The following is a 15,431-nucleotide window of genomic DNA, read 5'->3' on the forward strand; positions in this document are numbered from 1 at the left end:
ACAGAGATCACTGTTAAATTATTATGATTATGATATTGCCTGGAGTTACAGAAGATATAACAGAAGCGGAGTTACAGTAGATATAACAGAAGCAGATTCTAACTAAGAAACCCAAGGAAATGCTGTACAAAAGCACTATTGAAGCATTTAACCCCTGGCACTCCACATGTTTCTACTTTAACTAACACTAATGCATACTCATCACTTGTTCCGAGAGACGGAATGAATATTTGCCATTGAGTGACCTTTGTTCCATCTGTTTTCTCTTTTGTCCCCCGAAAAGGGTTTGATTATTATGGAAAATTATGCTTACAAAAACACAAGTGTCTCCACCTCATCCTCCAGCTTTCACCTGTCGAGTGTGCCTCAAATTCATATTTCTCCCAGTTAAAAGACTTACTATATTAAAGCCATGTGTAGAGAAACCCTCGGCGTAACGGTAGCTCAGAATAATTTTCTCCATGTTGGGATCAAATGCTTTTGAAATAACTGGCCAGTATGTTTTGCTCACCACTGCGGCCTCTGTTATTTAAGACTGTTGTTTAATAGTCAAGGGTTTCGACTCGAAGGCAGTGTCATTGCCTCAGAGGTGGGCTGGACAAATTGTATAACATGAAGCCTTTTTATTAAGCGAAGGGAATGCTGCGTTCTTGAATAAGACAGGCACTATTACCTTGGCTTTTCTCTCAGCGTTTAGCTGTGTGAATCGCAGCATGGCTTCAGCCTTTCTATTTCTGATTAAGGTTAAGTTTTGAGAGAAAGAAAAAAGCAATCCACACTTTTTCTCTGCTTTTCGATGCACGCTAGAGTCACTGAAAAAAAAAAAATGACTGTGGCTATTGGATGAATAGAGTAGACTGCCTACTGAGAGAGGGATCGAGTCCCCCATGTTGGCATTAAGAACCATGTAAGCGGGTCAGATGAAGTAGAAAACGGGCAACAGTGGAAACAGAAAATCATTTTTAGTTGAAAAAGCAAAGCTCTGCACTTTCTGATATGCTTTCGTCTGTATGTGACTCTTGTTCTTTGATTTTTTTTCAAAAGAAATGTAATAGATAGAAAGGAAACAATAAATAAAGAGAAGAGAATTTCAAGAGAAATGTATTATCAGCTTACGAGAAGCATATTTCAAAGATTTGTTTTTTAGTTTTAAATCTACACTCGTAGAAATAATTTTTAATACAAACAAAAAATTACAGTTTGCACATTTACATAAAATGTTTTTTTGCTCTTATAGCATTCAAGTATTTTTACAGTGAATAGAAAATTACTTTAAGAAAGATAAAAAGGAAAACAACAGCCTTGTAAAAGCATATAGTTCAATGACAAATTAAAGTTTAAAACTTTTATTAAGCTATTTGAATAAGTTGTTGAATTATTTGGTATATTTTCGTGATTCTTTTTTTAAATAGTAGAAGAAAAAAAACTAAACAAAAACCAATTTAGACGGGGTAAATATTTTACCACTCAAACACGTCACTTTATTCAAAAACAAATGACTATATTTTACAACTAAATATGTTTTATAATACGTCTTTTTTGCCAAAAATACAAGTATTGTAGCAGTTCTACAACTTAATATAAGAATACCTGTAATATTCTTTAAATATGTATTGTTGTGTAGGATCACGTCTATCTTACTCACAAACTTGGTGTTTGGTGCTTTTTAAAAGACGTAGTCGAGCTTAAATTAAAATGCTCATATTTTATTTCATTTTATTTAACCAGCCTACGAGTGATCACTGCTAGTACATTAAGCAGTCAACATGGTATAATACACAGTCTAAACTCAATAGCACAGTATTTAGTCAAGTTAACTGATATATAAGGCAACAAAAAACCTAAACTTCATTTTATTTTGACATGTATGGCTTGTATTATTAGTTTATAGACAAAAAAGTTGGAGTTGGGCACAAGAATTCAAGTCATGGTATTGATTTTTGCATAGTAAACCGTTTGGAGATGGAAAAACGTTGATATTCACGGTTCTTCGTGCATATTAAGCTGGCTTTGTCGAATTCAAAAGTTAGTTTACGAACTTTACTTCAAATACACACTTATAAACTGTTTTAAATCGAGTTAAAGTGTTTAACAGCGACGTGAGCACTCGTCATTACAGCGGTTAGGTATATAAACGGGTTAGCAATAGCATACTAGACACTAGAGAGGAAAACTGGTTCGGTCCGGTTTGTGAATCCACATCGTGGTTTCGCGCCAACTCGACCGTCTCGCGCTCCCCACTCAGCTTCTCTGTGTGTGTTTGAGTGAGTGTGTGAGTGCGCGTGAGTGCGCGTGAGTGTGGGAGCTAGGTCCGTATCACCTTTTTCGAAAAGCTCCTTTCGCGCTGTGAAACATCACCAGACGAGCGACGGGAATTCTCTTCGAATAAAATACGCTCAGTTCTACCGTTTTTACTGAATAACACCTCACGGATAAGCTTACTAACTCGAGCCTTGTATTAGTTTATTTTTTTATGAAGGTTTGTTTGTTTTTAGAGCAGTTGTTGAACACAGGTTGTCGTTAGCTGCTTCGACGACCGCATCTTTCTCTCACAGGGACAGGAGCTGAGTTGAGTCTTTCATTCAGCTAAAGACCGGAGAGAACCAGCACACTTGGACTTTTACTTATTTCTCTTTATTTTGTACTGTAAAGAGTCGGGGGAAAAAAACAAGCTCGGTCACCGCTAACACCACCGGTGCGTCTCCTTGAGCAGGCTCTGCAGCCTGGCTGCTCTGCCTAACACTGAAACTCCTGCCCGCACCGTCCGTCCCAACTCATACTCTTTACCACTGTATTAATCCTGAACAACAGGTAAGTCCGCTATGTGCTTTATTATCAGTACATTGTGTGCAGTAAATGCGTCTGTAAGTTTGATTTGAGCTCAGAAACTTTCTGACCTTTCTAACAAATCTAACGGCTGAACGAATCACCTTCTAAATGCATGCTTTATTACAGAAAAATCAAACACACTCCAGCTATATAAACAGTTTACAAGTTGTTACACCATAAATAAACAAATAAACAAAATAAAAACAAACAAACAACCGCATGAAGTATAAACAGTTTTACAACAAACAAACAAACCTGCTCTGTTAAAATGACCAAAAATGTGGTATCACTTATATTATTACTTATATTAAGAATGAATGGAAGCTTTAGGTAACTTACATGAATGCGTACCTACACGTGAAACAAAGTCACAGACTTTAAATGTTTGAAACTAAATCATCTTTTATTATTTATTATTATTTGAAGTTGATTTATGACAGAATTAGGACTAATTTAGTACTTTGGAGAAGTTTAGACTGTCAGGTCGCACATTTTCTTCAACTTTTTGTTACATCTTTTTGATGGACTAAACACTAACAACATTGTAACAACCTTAATGTTTAATAAAAACAGTATATTACCTAAAAAAGATACCTAAACATGTATATCTCACTAGTACCATGGGCTGGTTATGAACTTTATAACAGCTTATAAGCTTATCATCACCCTGGCCAGCAGTAACATGTCTTGTTCAATGCAAAATTACAAGCCAAATATAGTACAAATATTCATTATGCATAATTACAAGCTAGAAATACAACAAATATTCATTACAGTGCAGGAAACAGCACAAATATGTAAAGTGCTAAATGATAGACTTGAATTGTATGCAGATTTATTAGGTTGTCAGCCTGACCAGCTTAAATATGTCACGTTTAAAAACATAGACTTTAGCTTTAATTTACTAATTTATTTTGTATCATCCTTGTGCTAGACTGATTTTAAAATGTGTACGGCATTGAAAATTGTGACTAAAACCTTATATTTACACTAAATTCAACCTATATCTGTCTAAATCCCACAAGCCCAAAAGCCTTTGCTGTGATGACTTAAAACATAGTTTTCAGCAGTAGTACACACTATTTGTTATTTGCCCAAACAACGTTAATAGTTTTTAGTTTATCATTAACTGTGTGTAGGAGTGTTCTCATGCTGTGCAAGGCACTAAGTTTTAGTGTGTTTACATAAAAAACATGCTTTATATTTTACAAAACACTCTCATCAGTAATGCACCAAACATTTTTATTAAATCTGTCTAAATCTTGCTACAAATGTATAATTATTTAAGGTCAAGTATGTGTGTGTGCTTGTGTAGACTGATCTCAGACTAACTACTGTAGTGAGTAAAAAATGTAGTCAGGTTACACACAGCGTAATACACACTGTATTTCACAAGACAGGAATACTAGTGATGTGGAAAACCCTAAATCATTCCTAAAATGTACCTTAATTATACCAAAAGCACTTGCGGTAATGATGAAATATACAGACTTAAACAATGCTACATACAATCATTGTCTGCCCAACAACCGCTCACTTGATCTTTAACTTTAACATCTTCCATGTGTGTAGAAATGATCCTGTGTATTGCACTCAAAATCTAAGTCGGTTCACACGCATGGCTGGGCACACTTCTGCTATACACTATTAGCGAGACGCATTAAAAGTTGGCAGTGCTGTCTTTCATGGTTCAATACATGGCCCGACTTCAAGTCAAAAATCAAGTCTACTCTTCAAGTATGTGTGTGTGGTGTGCTCTTAGTCATCCATGAGTGTAAAAATGGAAAGATGAAAAACATTCAGTCTTTAAGGAATATTGTGATGTAGAAATAGACATAAATAACACAGGTGATATATGTTAAAATATAGAATTGATTCTTGATGTACATTACCATATGTGCATTGGCTACAAAACAGTGGTGGATTTTTTTTAACTTAATGAAGTGCAATGGTTTTTAAAATAGCAAAAATGAAGTTTTTTAACCTGGGCACATTAATGTAAAAAATCAAACCGCTGGTAAAATTATGCCATTTAAGTAGCGCATACCTCTTCAAAATGAATCAGCCCATGCAAGAATATTATTAGATGATTAAAAAGTGTATGCTATATAATAAATGGTTTACACATAGAAGCAAATCATCCAGCAATAAAGTTTGTACTTGCATGCTTACTAAAGGACACCACATGGTATTCGTGTGGATTTTTTTTTATTTAAAATTTTAACACTGCTCGTATTTCACTGCCCTTGCCATTTTGTGCCCATACAACCCCCCCCCCCCCCCCCCCCCCCCCCACACACACACACCCACCCACCAAAATGTTTTAAATTCATGCACGTGTGAATACGGCCTGTTTGAAGCCATACCATTAGCATTTCAAAGTGGCCCCTGCGCCGTTTCGGTAGTAGACACTACATCCCCTTTAGTTTTAGTGGGCCCTGTAGACGGGTGGGTTAGGATGCTCATGCGCTATTTTTTCCGCTTCCTTTGTGTTTCAGCGTGAAAACGTGTTCTACGCTGCTCTGAAAAAATTTGCCAAGGCGTTCAATTCTTGACATATTGTCAAATAATTAGATTAAATTTAATTAAAAAGTCATCACACAGAAACTGTACACGCACACACACAAACACATTTGGCTTTGAATAAATATATAATAAATGTGTGTGCTTAATGAGTAATCTGGTACCGGTGGTTTGTAAATTTTGGATGTCTGAGCGTTTTGTCTCGATAAAATGAACCAGATTATAGCTGCATAACCCGAGTCATTGTGATTGTTCAGCTCGCTTTGGCACTTACAGAGAAAGCTCTGTTTCTTATGTATTGAGGCCTGTCACCAATTTTCTTATAGGTGATTTTTTTGTTTTTCATTTGCGTTATAGGAGCTCAGTAGAGCAGTAGACTGTGATTTGTGAGGCTTTATTTTGCTTTAAAGAAAGTCACCATATGTTATATATCAAAAGCATGTGTGCATTTCATGTTTCATGGGTGTAGAAATGTGTAGAATATACGGAATAGTTTCTACATATATTAATATATTAAGAAACTGGTCGTTAAAAAACCAGAGCACTGTAGACACAAAGCTTTTGATGAACATTCCAAAAAGCCAGAATACACCAACTTAAAAATAAGCAGGGGTGTTTCACTCACAGTTATTGGTATAAGGATGTGGCTTTTGAGGCAAAGCATAAGATTGCCATTCTACCCTGATACTATTTTCATTGGCTGGCTTAATACTTACTGCAAGCCACCATACTGCTGTCCACCGCTGAGTCAGACACAGAGGGTTCAATTCAACTTGCTGTGGCATTCCTTAATACGTGTGCATGTAATCTTGCTAGTCGGTGAGAGTCTGGGCACTTGAAATAAAATATGTGTGAGAGAGTTATTTCACCTGACTCTTCTGCAACATTGCTCTTTTACTGCTCAAGTATCGAGAGGGCGCAAGTGATCATGCAGGAAAGGGAATAGCCTTTACGCAGAAGTGGAGAAAAAGTGATTATACATAATCGATGCCGTTTCCGTACAGCTGAGCCACGCGCAGTGCAATGTAATAATCTCAAGTCAGACCGCTTCTTTCCCCAGTTTTACGCAGCCATGTGTTTGCACAGTGTTTTGAACTCATGCTGTGCCGATAACTACCCACCATTTTAAAGAAAATAAACAAGGCACTAACGGATTTTATATAACATGCTTGAGTATAGGACCTTTGGAAGGCTAAATGCTGGCTTTTTACAAACGAGTTTATTTTACGACTGGTAATCAACGGAACAATCAGGACCGACCGGGCAGTGCCTTTTTTGCTAATGTTTGAAGCTTTTTTTATTCTTGCAAGCTGTTCTGGCAATTTGGTGCCCTCTCAAATGGAAGGATCATGGTCTGCCACTTTAATTAGGTTCAGGAGAATAGCATAGGCTTGATATGAAAAGAAAGAACAGTGTGTTTAAAGTAAGGGATTCAGTGTCAGATGCTTTTTATGTTTTGATGGCCTGATGTTTTTTTTTTTTTAAATTATATAAAAATTTGGAACTAACCTTTAATAATTATTTAAAATGAATTGCGACAACCATAGTAATTAAAAACAATTTTATAGTTTTAGACTAGAATAATTTTTTTTTTCTGTACTGCATATATGTTTTAGACTTAAGGCAGAGATATAATTTTTAGATCCTTGCATATTTAAATAAATAAAAAAGCGTTTGCAGGACCAAACAACTTTTTAACCTACTGTATTTTCTAGGCAACATTGAAAATCTAATCAATTACTCCATCATAAAGAAATCTGAAGCTTAAATTAAACAATGGCATCCGCCAGGCTAGAAAACGGGATAGACAGAAAGAGAGAAAAGGAGATAGGAAGGCAGGGGTGGCAATAAGAATTCGCAGACGGCTGCCAAGGAGAAGGGGTTGTGTCTCTACCGGATTACACCACAGCGCATCACATCCACACTTAAAAGCCCCATTTTCAACAAGACAGACCTGTTATTTCAGAATGGTGAGGGTAGATGGGCTGCAGTGTAATTTCCCCCTGCAGTGCTGTCCTTGACAGATGTAAGAAAATGGAAAGAAAATTTAGGCTATGTATAGCTTTTCGAACTTTGACTGAGATGTGATTCAGTCTATATCATAAAATGTATCACAGTGAACTAAATTTATAAGGACATGGATTGAAATGTTACACACACCAATGATGCATTAATCAATATAGGTTAAATGTTTTACACAGTTTCTGCAACTTTATTTTTGATTCAAATATGACGTCATTAGAAGCTATTTTCTTAGTGAGCATAAGATTTGACTAAACTGTTTTTGTGGAGATGGATGATATAGTCAAATTCAGATATTTTCCCTTAAGCATACTGTAATGTACAGTATAATATCACAATATTACTAATAAATAGAAATAAAACATGCTTTAAATCTTACCGAAAATATTTACTGTAATATACCAACAAAAACATGTCATCTGTATTTTGGTTGTATTCAAATGCAGGTAAATAGTAGTTACTGATGCTAAGCCTGTTTAAATATCTAGTTTGTATGTTTACTTAGCTTTGTGGTTAAAGCTTCAATTGTATTTATTATGCTATATAATTCATATTCCATAATAATGTCTTACATAATATATATATATATATTACTTAATATTGCATAATTTATCCATAGATGAACCTGCAAAAATTAGAAACCGCACTATAAACAATTGTTTGACCTATTCAGGTACAAGCCTTGCTTTCTTAAGGGAAAGGGAGATTGAAAATACATAGTCAATCACAAATGTTTAACGTTAACATAACATCTGAATGTAAACATGCTTACAGAATATTATAAACATGTATGTAGTGGGATACCTTATCAAATTCTTTAAACTTTTCTGACTACAAATCAGTTAGTTAAATCATTAAAGAAACAAACAAAAGAAGGCTGCATTAAGTTCCTCGGCTCGTTTTCTGGGCCGTGTTATAATTTTGCATGATAAACCAGAACCTGTGGTTCCACTGTGCTGTTGTACTGCAGTGTAGTGCTTGGATTATCTTCGCTTCAGGCATTTCGGCCTTGGGCAGAACTACAGTCAGATGCTAGCAATGCTGGCTGAGTAAATAATGATCGACTTAAAACAATACTCTAAGGCTGGATACATTTATTTCTAAGACGTCTTTTAAAAAACAAATGACAGATATCTTAAGAGATACATGCAGCTGTATGACAAATTGATTCTTCTTTTATACTGTTGCTGGGTGATTCGACTATGTTATTGTATTGTGATCATCGTTGTTTGTTTTTAATGTCTTGTGTAAATTTGTTTGTATTATTGTTCCTCAAGAGGCTTTGCCAGGCCGCCATTGTAAATAAGAAGCAGTTCTTAATGACTTGCCTGGTTAAATAAAGGTTAAATAAAATACAAATCTGAATGTAATATACAGTGATTAAAACAAGTATTAAACCACTTTTGTTACTTCACACTTTAAGCGTAAAATACCCAGTTTAAATGATCAGTTTTTTTTACTTTTTACATTCAATTTTAAATTTTTATATTTTTATTGGACTTGCAAGCACCTTAACTTAGTTCATTCTGCTTTATTTTTTTGTTATTATGGTTCTCCATTTATATTGTGTACTATACATCTACTTTTTGCCAGAGAGCACACTTATATTATAATGTTTCCACCACACATGTTTTCATACTGTTCTGTGTGTTTGGTGTTCTGGTGATTGAATAATACTGAATAATTACCAAAAAGTACATTTTTTGCTTTATCTGACCATTGTTTTAATATTATTTGGCTAAAACTTTGGCTAGATGTGCATTACTGTGCTTTGTTTTTGTGTGGGGTGTATTGACTGCAGTGCAGTTTGTTGCTTATTGTTCGCTCTGTAAGTGTTGTTTCAGCTTCTTCAGGTTGTCCTGAAACACTTTTTGCGTGACTGCTGGTTTGCCTTCTACTTAAGCATGTGAAATGCGTAATGCCTTGGTCCATGAACCATTTGTGGTTCAATAAACTCTCCATTTGCAGAATATTGAATAAGTTGTACTGACATTGATGTTAAAGTGTTTGCTAGGGCTGTGTAACTAATTACATTACATTTTAGTAAAAATGTTTTGTCCTTGATAAATTTAGGCTCTCACTGCAAGGAGAAACAATGTCAACATTAAAAAATATTTTATATAGCTTGATTTTTATGTACATACATAATATAATTTTATTCGTAATTACATATCGTAGTGTTACTGAATATGTTTTCTGTTTTAAATATACTTTTTTGACACTAAATGTATGCACTTTAAATATTAACATCATTAAATACTTGTTTCCCCCTTTACTGTATGTCATAAATACATAATACATATTTATGTGCAATACCACCATACCGTTGTTTTATTCGTTAAAGAGAGAGCTAAGGGTAATTGTACAATACTTAAATATTAAATTTTTAATATTTCATGTGTACTGATTCCACCATATATTGTGTCATTTTGTGGAGCCAAGCAAACCTTAAAGTGTCCCAAACCTATAAGTGTCCCAGTCATACAAAAAAAAAACCATACCATATATATATTTATAATTTTGAGGAGAGGAATGCTGACCTGATCTTACCAACTGACAACACATTCCATTTTATAGGGTCAGGACACCTGTTTCAACAAGGGCCCCCTGTGCTGCTTTTCATTCACTTCTTATGAATCTTGCAGGTGTAGATAACTGTCTAATATTACTGCTTATTTGTAGGTAACTTTATTCTTAGTAATTCCTAAGTAGTTCCTAAGACAAAAATGACCTCAACATAGTAATTTGGCATTTACATTTTACTTTGCTAAGGAATCTAAACAAACCGATGGTTCATTTTAGACACAGTAATGTTAAGTTTGTGTCTCGATTAGATAATAAGTAGTCTGCAGTCAACACTATAGGGTAGAACATTTCCATTGATCTGCTCCGACAGTGCACTGCCACTTTCCATAAAACTAAGGAATTTAATTCCGCCTATCAACAGGGTTGCAGCCCAAAGTTAATTACGTACAGGGAGCAGTCATTACACCTTAGTCAAGCACTGGTCTTCTTGATAGGGAACTGTTCCACACATAGCACATGCTGTCACGCTTAACCTGTTCATCTGGCGAGCACAGAAGCATGCTTTTTCTGCACTTGACACCATTTATCATACGCAAATCACATAAATGACAGGTCTAATATTTAGTGCCTAGTATTTTTCCTAACAGCTGCATGATTTCTAAGATTTATATTTACTTGATTCTTTTCTGCCATGTCTATCCTGGAGGACTTATAAATCCAAAGCCCTGAGAAAGCAGGTCCAGACAAAGATGCATTGTGCAGAGAAAGGCAATAAATGGGTTTTGGTGAAGGGCTAACTCTGTTATTCTAATCTTGACCACAGTGCAAGTAAGCATGAACCGGACAACTGCCATTTCTGCACCTGCTGTTGTTCTCCTGGCGAGAGATCTGCTCTCCTGGCAGAACGATCTGTTCAGGGCATCAAACACACTAGCTACTTAGGAATTTCTAAGAGAAAAGCACTAGGAGGCAGAGGGCAGGGTGGTTTTCCAAACAGAGGTGTTTAAATAGCATGCTATCCTTGAGGTGAAATGTATTCCCCTTTGAATATGACTTTAATGTCTTCTTGTGCCAAGCATGGAATTAATCACAACCTGACAAATAAGCTGAGTAAGAGTAGACTGCTTGTAGGCATACAAAGTCCTCATCAGCAGAGTCACAAACCCGCTGGTTGTAACTTAAGAGGCACAATGTAAGAGGGCCACCATTAACCTTACAGATTGCGATGGCAGGATATGAAAATCCATCTTAGCAGTCAGGCTATTTCAAAGCTTATGAAGGATGACTATAGAAATTTTGATGCATCTCCTATCGTATTCCCACTGGGAACTGCCTGTTAATTAGCATTTAATGCAGTGTACATGCACAGAGAGGGTGTTACTTGCTATACTAATGCTACTTATAAGTATTTTAAAGTAAAATACATGTTTTTTGTTTACTCTTTAAACTACCGATCATATTTTGCCCATATTCCAAATACAAATATTACAGTTTAGAGCATGTTTGATGGCTTGTGAGCGTCCACATAATCCTTGATCACATTCCAGAGGTTTTTAAACGGGTTCAGGTCCAGAGATTGGGTTTGCCATGACTTGACTGACCTGGCTGTGCAGAATTAATAATAGTCCTGCTGGGAAAAAATTCTTAAAAGTCTTAAGAGTTTGTGAACGATGTCAGAGACAAAGGAAGTTAGTTTTCTTTCAAGATAAACTTGTAAGTGTAGACTAAACTACATGATTATACCTTTGCTGAAGCAGCCTGGATCATTACCAAGCCTGTACCAATTTTTACACTGTTACTATATTTTTTTCTTCTGGGCCTGGGCCATCAGATGATCAGGTGTTGGGCCAAGCTGAAAATTGGACTCATCAGAGATGACCTTACTCTAGTCCACTGTAGCCCTATACGTTTTAGCAATTCCTGCTTATCGCTGCTTTTATTAAGGAAGGGTTTTTTTCTTAGCCTTGCACAACTCCAGACTAGCCTTGCCATACACTTATCTTCCATTTGCTATTCTTTTATAGGTCAGCTGATGTTATCTTATAGTTGTTATCTTACAGATCTTTCCCGTCAGTGAAGAGTCATTTTCACCCTCTGCCGGTTTGTAGCTTTGTTATGTCCCCAGTGTGTGCTGCTTGACCTTATTCCTATGAATTGGCATCTTTGAGATTTTAAGGATGAACGCACTGCCTTTACCAGTAATGCCAGAATTAAACATTTTTATCACTCAAGTTATTTTTTGAATTCCAGTTACTTTGAGGTACTACTGGTACTGTTTTTTTACCCAACTGGTCTAATTGCATGAGGATAGTGATGACCACAGCAGTTAAATAAGATTTGGTTCAGGTGGTAGTTTAATCAGTACCTTATTAAGAAGGCACCTTATTAAGACTGGTCTGTAAGGTGCTATGGACCATGCAGACCAATCCATTAACCCTTTAACCACATTTTACTTAGATCAACTAATTATGAGGTACTCTAATTTTACAACCTACACCAACATACAATCAATCTACAACATAATTTATAACAAATAAATACAGTTTGTGTTATACAATGAAATTGGGATTGCTTTTGCTTTTAAGGACATATTTGTTTTTCAAATCAAATGTGTGCACTAAAATAATGACTAATCTATGTATTGTAAATCTTATTTTGTATTTAATTTATCATAGTCATGAGATGAAAATAGATAAAACGTGCATGCAGTTTATCCTGACTGTAATAGATAATTAATGCAAGCTGTTAGTAAATCATACATCAGTGTTAATATTTGCATTAAACATCCACGATAGCATTAAATACCTTAAACAAGTTGTTTTGTTATTTTATAAATTAATTTTAGCATGATTAGGATTGAGATACAATTCTGATATTTAGTTCAATACATTTAACTTGTCAGTGAAGCATTTATTCTAAAAAAATACATATGAAGTGGCATTAATTTGCCTTTAAGTAACACAAATGGTAACACGAATAACATAAATCTATTTTTTGTTTAATTTGAGTAAAATGTATATGCATAAGAGTATTTAAAATTTGAAAGAAATACCTAGTTTCATAACTGGTACAGGTTTTAACACAAATCTAATTAATTAGACATGCGGTTACAAAATGGCTTTGTTGCTTTTGATCAGCAAAGATGATTTTTGGCATGGTGCATACATTTATGAGTAAATCTCAAATCAGCAAGTCACGTATATTGCTCTTTGACTCTTACTGCTAATTGCAAATGGCGTTTTCATTAGTCATTACCTGAAGCTGATTAAAAATGAGTCTGGCCCGAAGAGGCAGGAAACAAGTCCAAAACTTACGGCTATCACGCACGAGCTCATCAGAGCCTTGGGCTGACAGACTAACTCCAGCCTCCGAGCTCAGCCACTTAACTGCATTTCCGTCTGCCTTTTTTTTTTTCTGTTGTGTTGGGATAAGATCTCTCTGGAATGTTTCTCCCAGCTCCCGAGGTCCCCTGGTTGTGTGTCTGGTTACTTTAGAGCAATTAAGACAGAGATGGAAACACGCTCGATAGCATCTAATAGAATCACGGCTTTGTTGCAAAACTGCGTGTGTATGTGGCATGTGCTTCATCATTATGTCTGAAACCTAATAACATAATATGTAGCGAACCTAGGTTTGTTGTTTTTGTAAGATGATGTTACATGTTGCTTTTTACAATTGGACACGCTACTGGGTGGATTTCTTTTTTTTCCGGCCTGGGAAAATTAAAGCTTCCATTCAGCAATTACCTTAGCTAAACTCGTATTGGTCTTAGAATTGGATAATCTTGTATTGCTCAAGCTTAATGCTTTGTGTAGCTATAAATGGCTTTGTAATATTTAGGATGTTTTACAGAATAATTAATTACAAAATGTACGTCACAATTAATACATTTATTAGTTAGCAGTGAGTTTCACTTGAGCCTTGTTTTTATAATTACTCTTTATTTAATTCAGTATTTCATGCGCATGTGTATTAATAATTATATACATGCTCAGTTGTTACAGATGTAATTTTTTAAGGTAGGATGTTCTACGTTTAATTTCCTGACTTGTGTCTCTAGACATGAGAACATCGGCTTCTATTTTCCAGTGATCATAGTGCCATCACTCCTCTGTGAGTGATACTCAGCTTGTGATGAATTGCACTTAATGATAGAGGGCCATCATGAATAAGCAAGCTGAGCTCACAAAAGGAAGAGAAAAAGTAAAAGGGTGACGAGTGATAGTTGTGTTTGCAGCTCAGAAAACTTGCAAGTGAAAACCGTTTTCCCCCTCTGGTCCTTAAGCTTTAGTTTTTGGCTAGATTAATGGTCGGTTGAAAGGAGATCATTCCCCTTGAATTTCCTCTGCATTTTCTGCATTTTTGTGGTACATTTGTGAGTAGAATGTACAGTGTAGTATCTAATCCATCAGGTCAGCACATTGTTTTAGTTAAGCTATGGCGTATACTGACAAGTGCTACGGTTTGACCCACTGTTAATAATAAACATTATTAGAAAACGCTTATGAAAAACTCTGATTTTCTAGGATGATATTACATGATTTATTTGGACAGTGCTGAATATTTCTCCCCTCACACAGCCTCAACCATAATATGGCTATTTATACTTCAGAGTGTGTATCTAAAGGTGGGACCTAAGTGCCTCTAAAACCACTTGGGACAGGACCTCGGTGTCACATGATGTGCCTTCTAATTATTAGTCAAAACATCATTTCTTTTACAGCTACAGTTTCTGCTTACATCTAGTTCCTGATTAGTGTTTAGCACATAAAAGAAAGAAAAATGTATAGATATATCATTTTCTGGGTAGCAGCTCCCAACACACCCACATGAGACAAACCATAAGCAACATTCTTGACTCTAGTGTAGAGTGACAAGTCTTTAGAAACAGTAAGCGCCTCACACAAAGTATAATCTATGTAAACCAAACTAAATACTGCTTATTATATTAATTGTAGGCTTATCTTTTTATGGTCTATCTGTATGAAGTGATGAACAAATTCTATTCTCATTCATAGTGGAGTATTTTGAAAGCTTGTGGAGAATATATATATATATATAGTATATATATATATGTATATAAAATATATTTTTATATTTATTTATTTATTTTTTATTTTTTGAAAGCCGACGAATAGCCTTCTCTCTAGCTTTCAAAGAATTCACAGCTGAACTAGGCTAACCGGCCTGGTATGGGTCACTCCATGCAGAAATCCAACACTGGAGCATTTGCATCTCAATTAAACCGATGGCAGCATTGGTTAACACATGTTAATGAAGCTAACGATCCAGGAAACAACACTGAGCCGATCTCTTCTCCCGGCCTTAAGCCTGAAAGACCTCGGAGAAAGAGATCACCATACACAATGAAACTGGATCCCTCTGAAAGAGCGAGCCTTCAGTGTCTGTTCTTGTAACCCACTTTCCTGCCTATACTGAACTCTCAGTTCATGCTTTACACTTGGCATTGTTTAGGAAGACTTTAATGAGTGCAGAATAATTTTCTGAAATATAAGGATGGTTAATAATGT

General features: G+C 35.6%; 1 protein-coding gene across 3 annotated transcripts in view; it reads left to right on the plus strand.

Annotated features, from left to right (window-relative positions):
• Window positions 1-2,514: 2,514 nt before the first annotated feature.
• Window positions 2,515-15,431, plus strand: part of adgrl2a (adhesion G protein-coupled receptor L2a) — a 158,781-nt gene continuing 145,864 nt past the window's right edge. For all 3 annotated transcript variants that reach the window (XM_063013317.1, XM_063013318.1, XM_063013319.1), the window contains exon 1: window positions 2,515-2,811. The gene's annotated coding sequence lies outside the window, so the exon portion shown is untranslated. The remainder of the gene's footprint in view (window positions 2,812-15,431) is intronic.

The sequence above is a fragment of the Trichomycterus rosablanca genome, chromosome 17 (genome assembly GCF_030014385.1).
Source record: "Trichomycterus rosablanca isolate fTriRos1 chromosome 17, fTriRos1.hap1, whole genome shotgun sequence".
NCBI classification, from domain to species: Eukaryota; Metazoa; Chordata; class Actinopteri; order Siluriformes; family Trichomycteridae; genus Trichomycterus; species Trichomycterus rosablanca.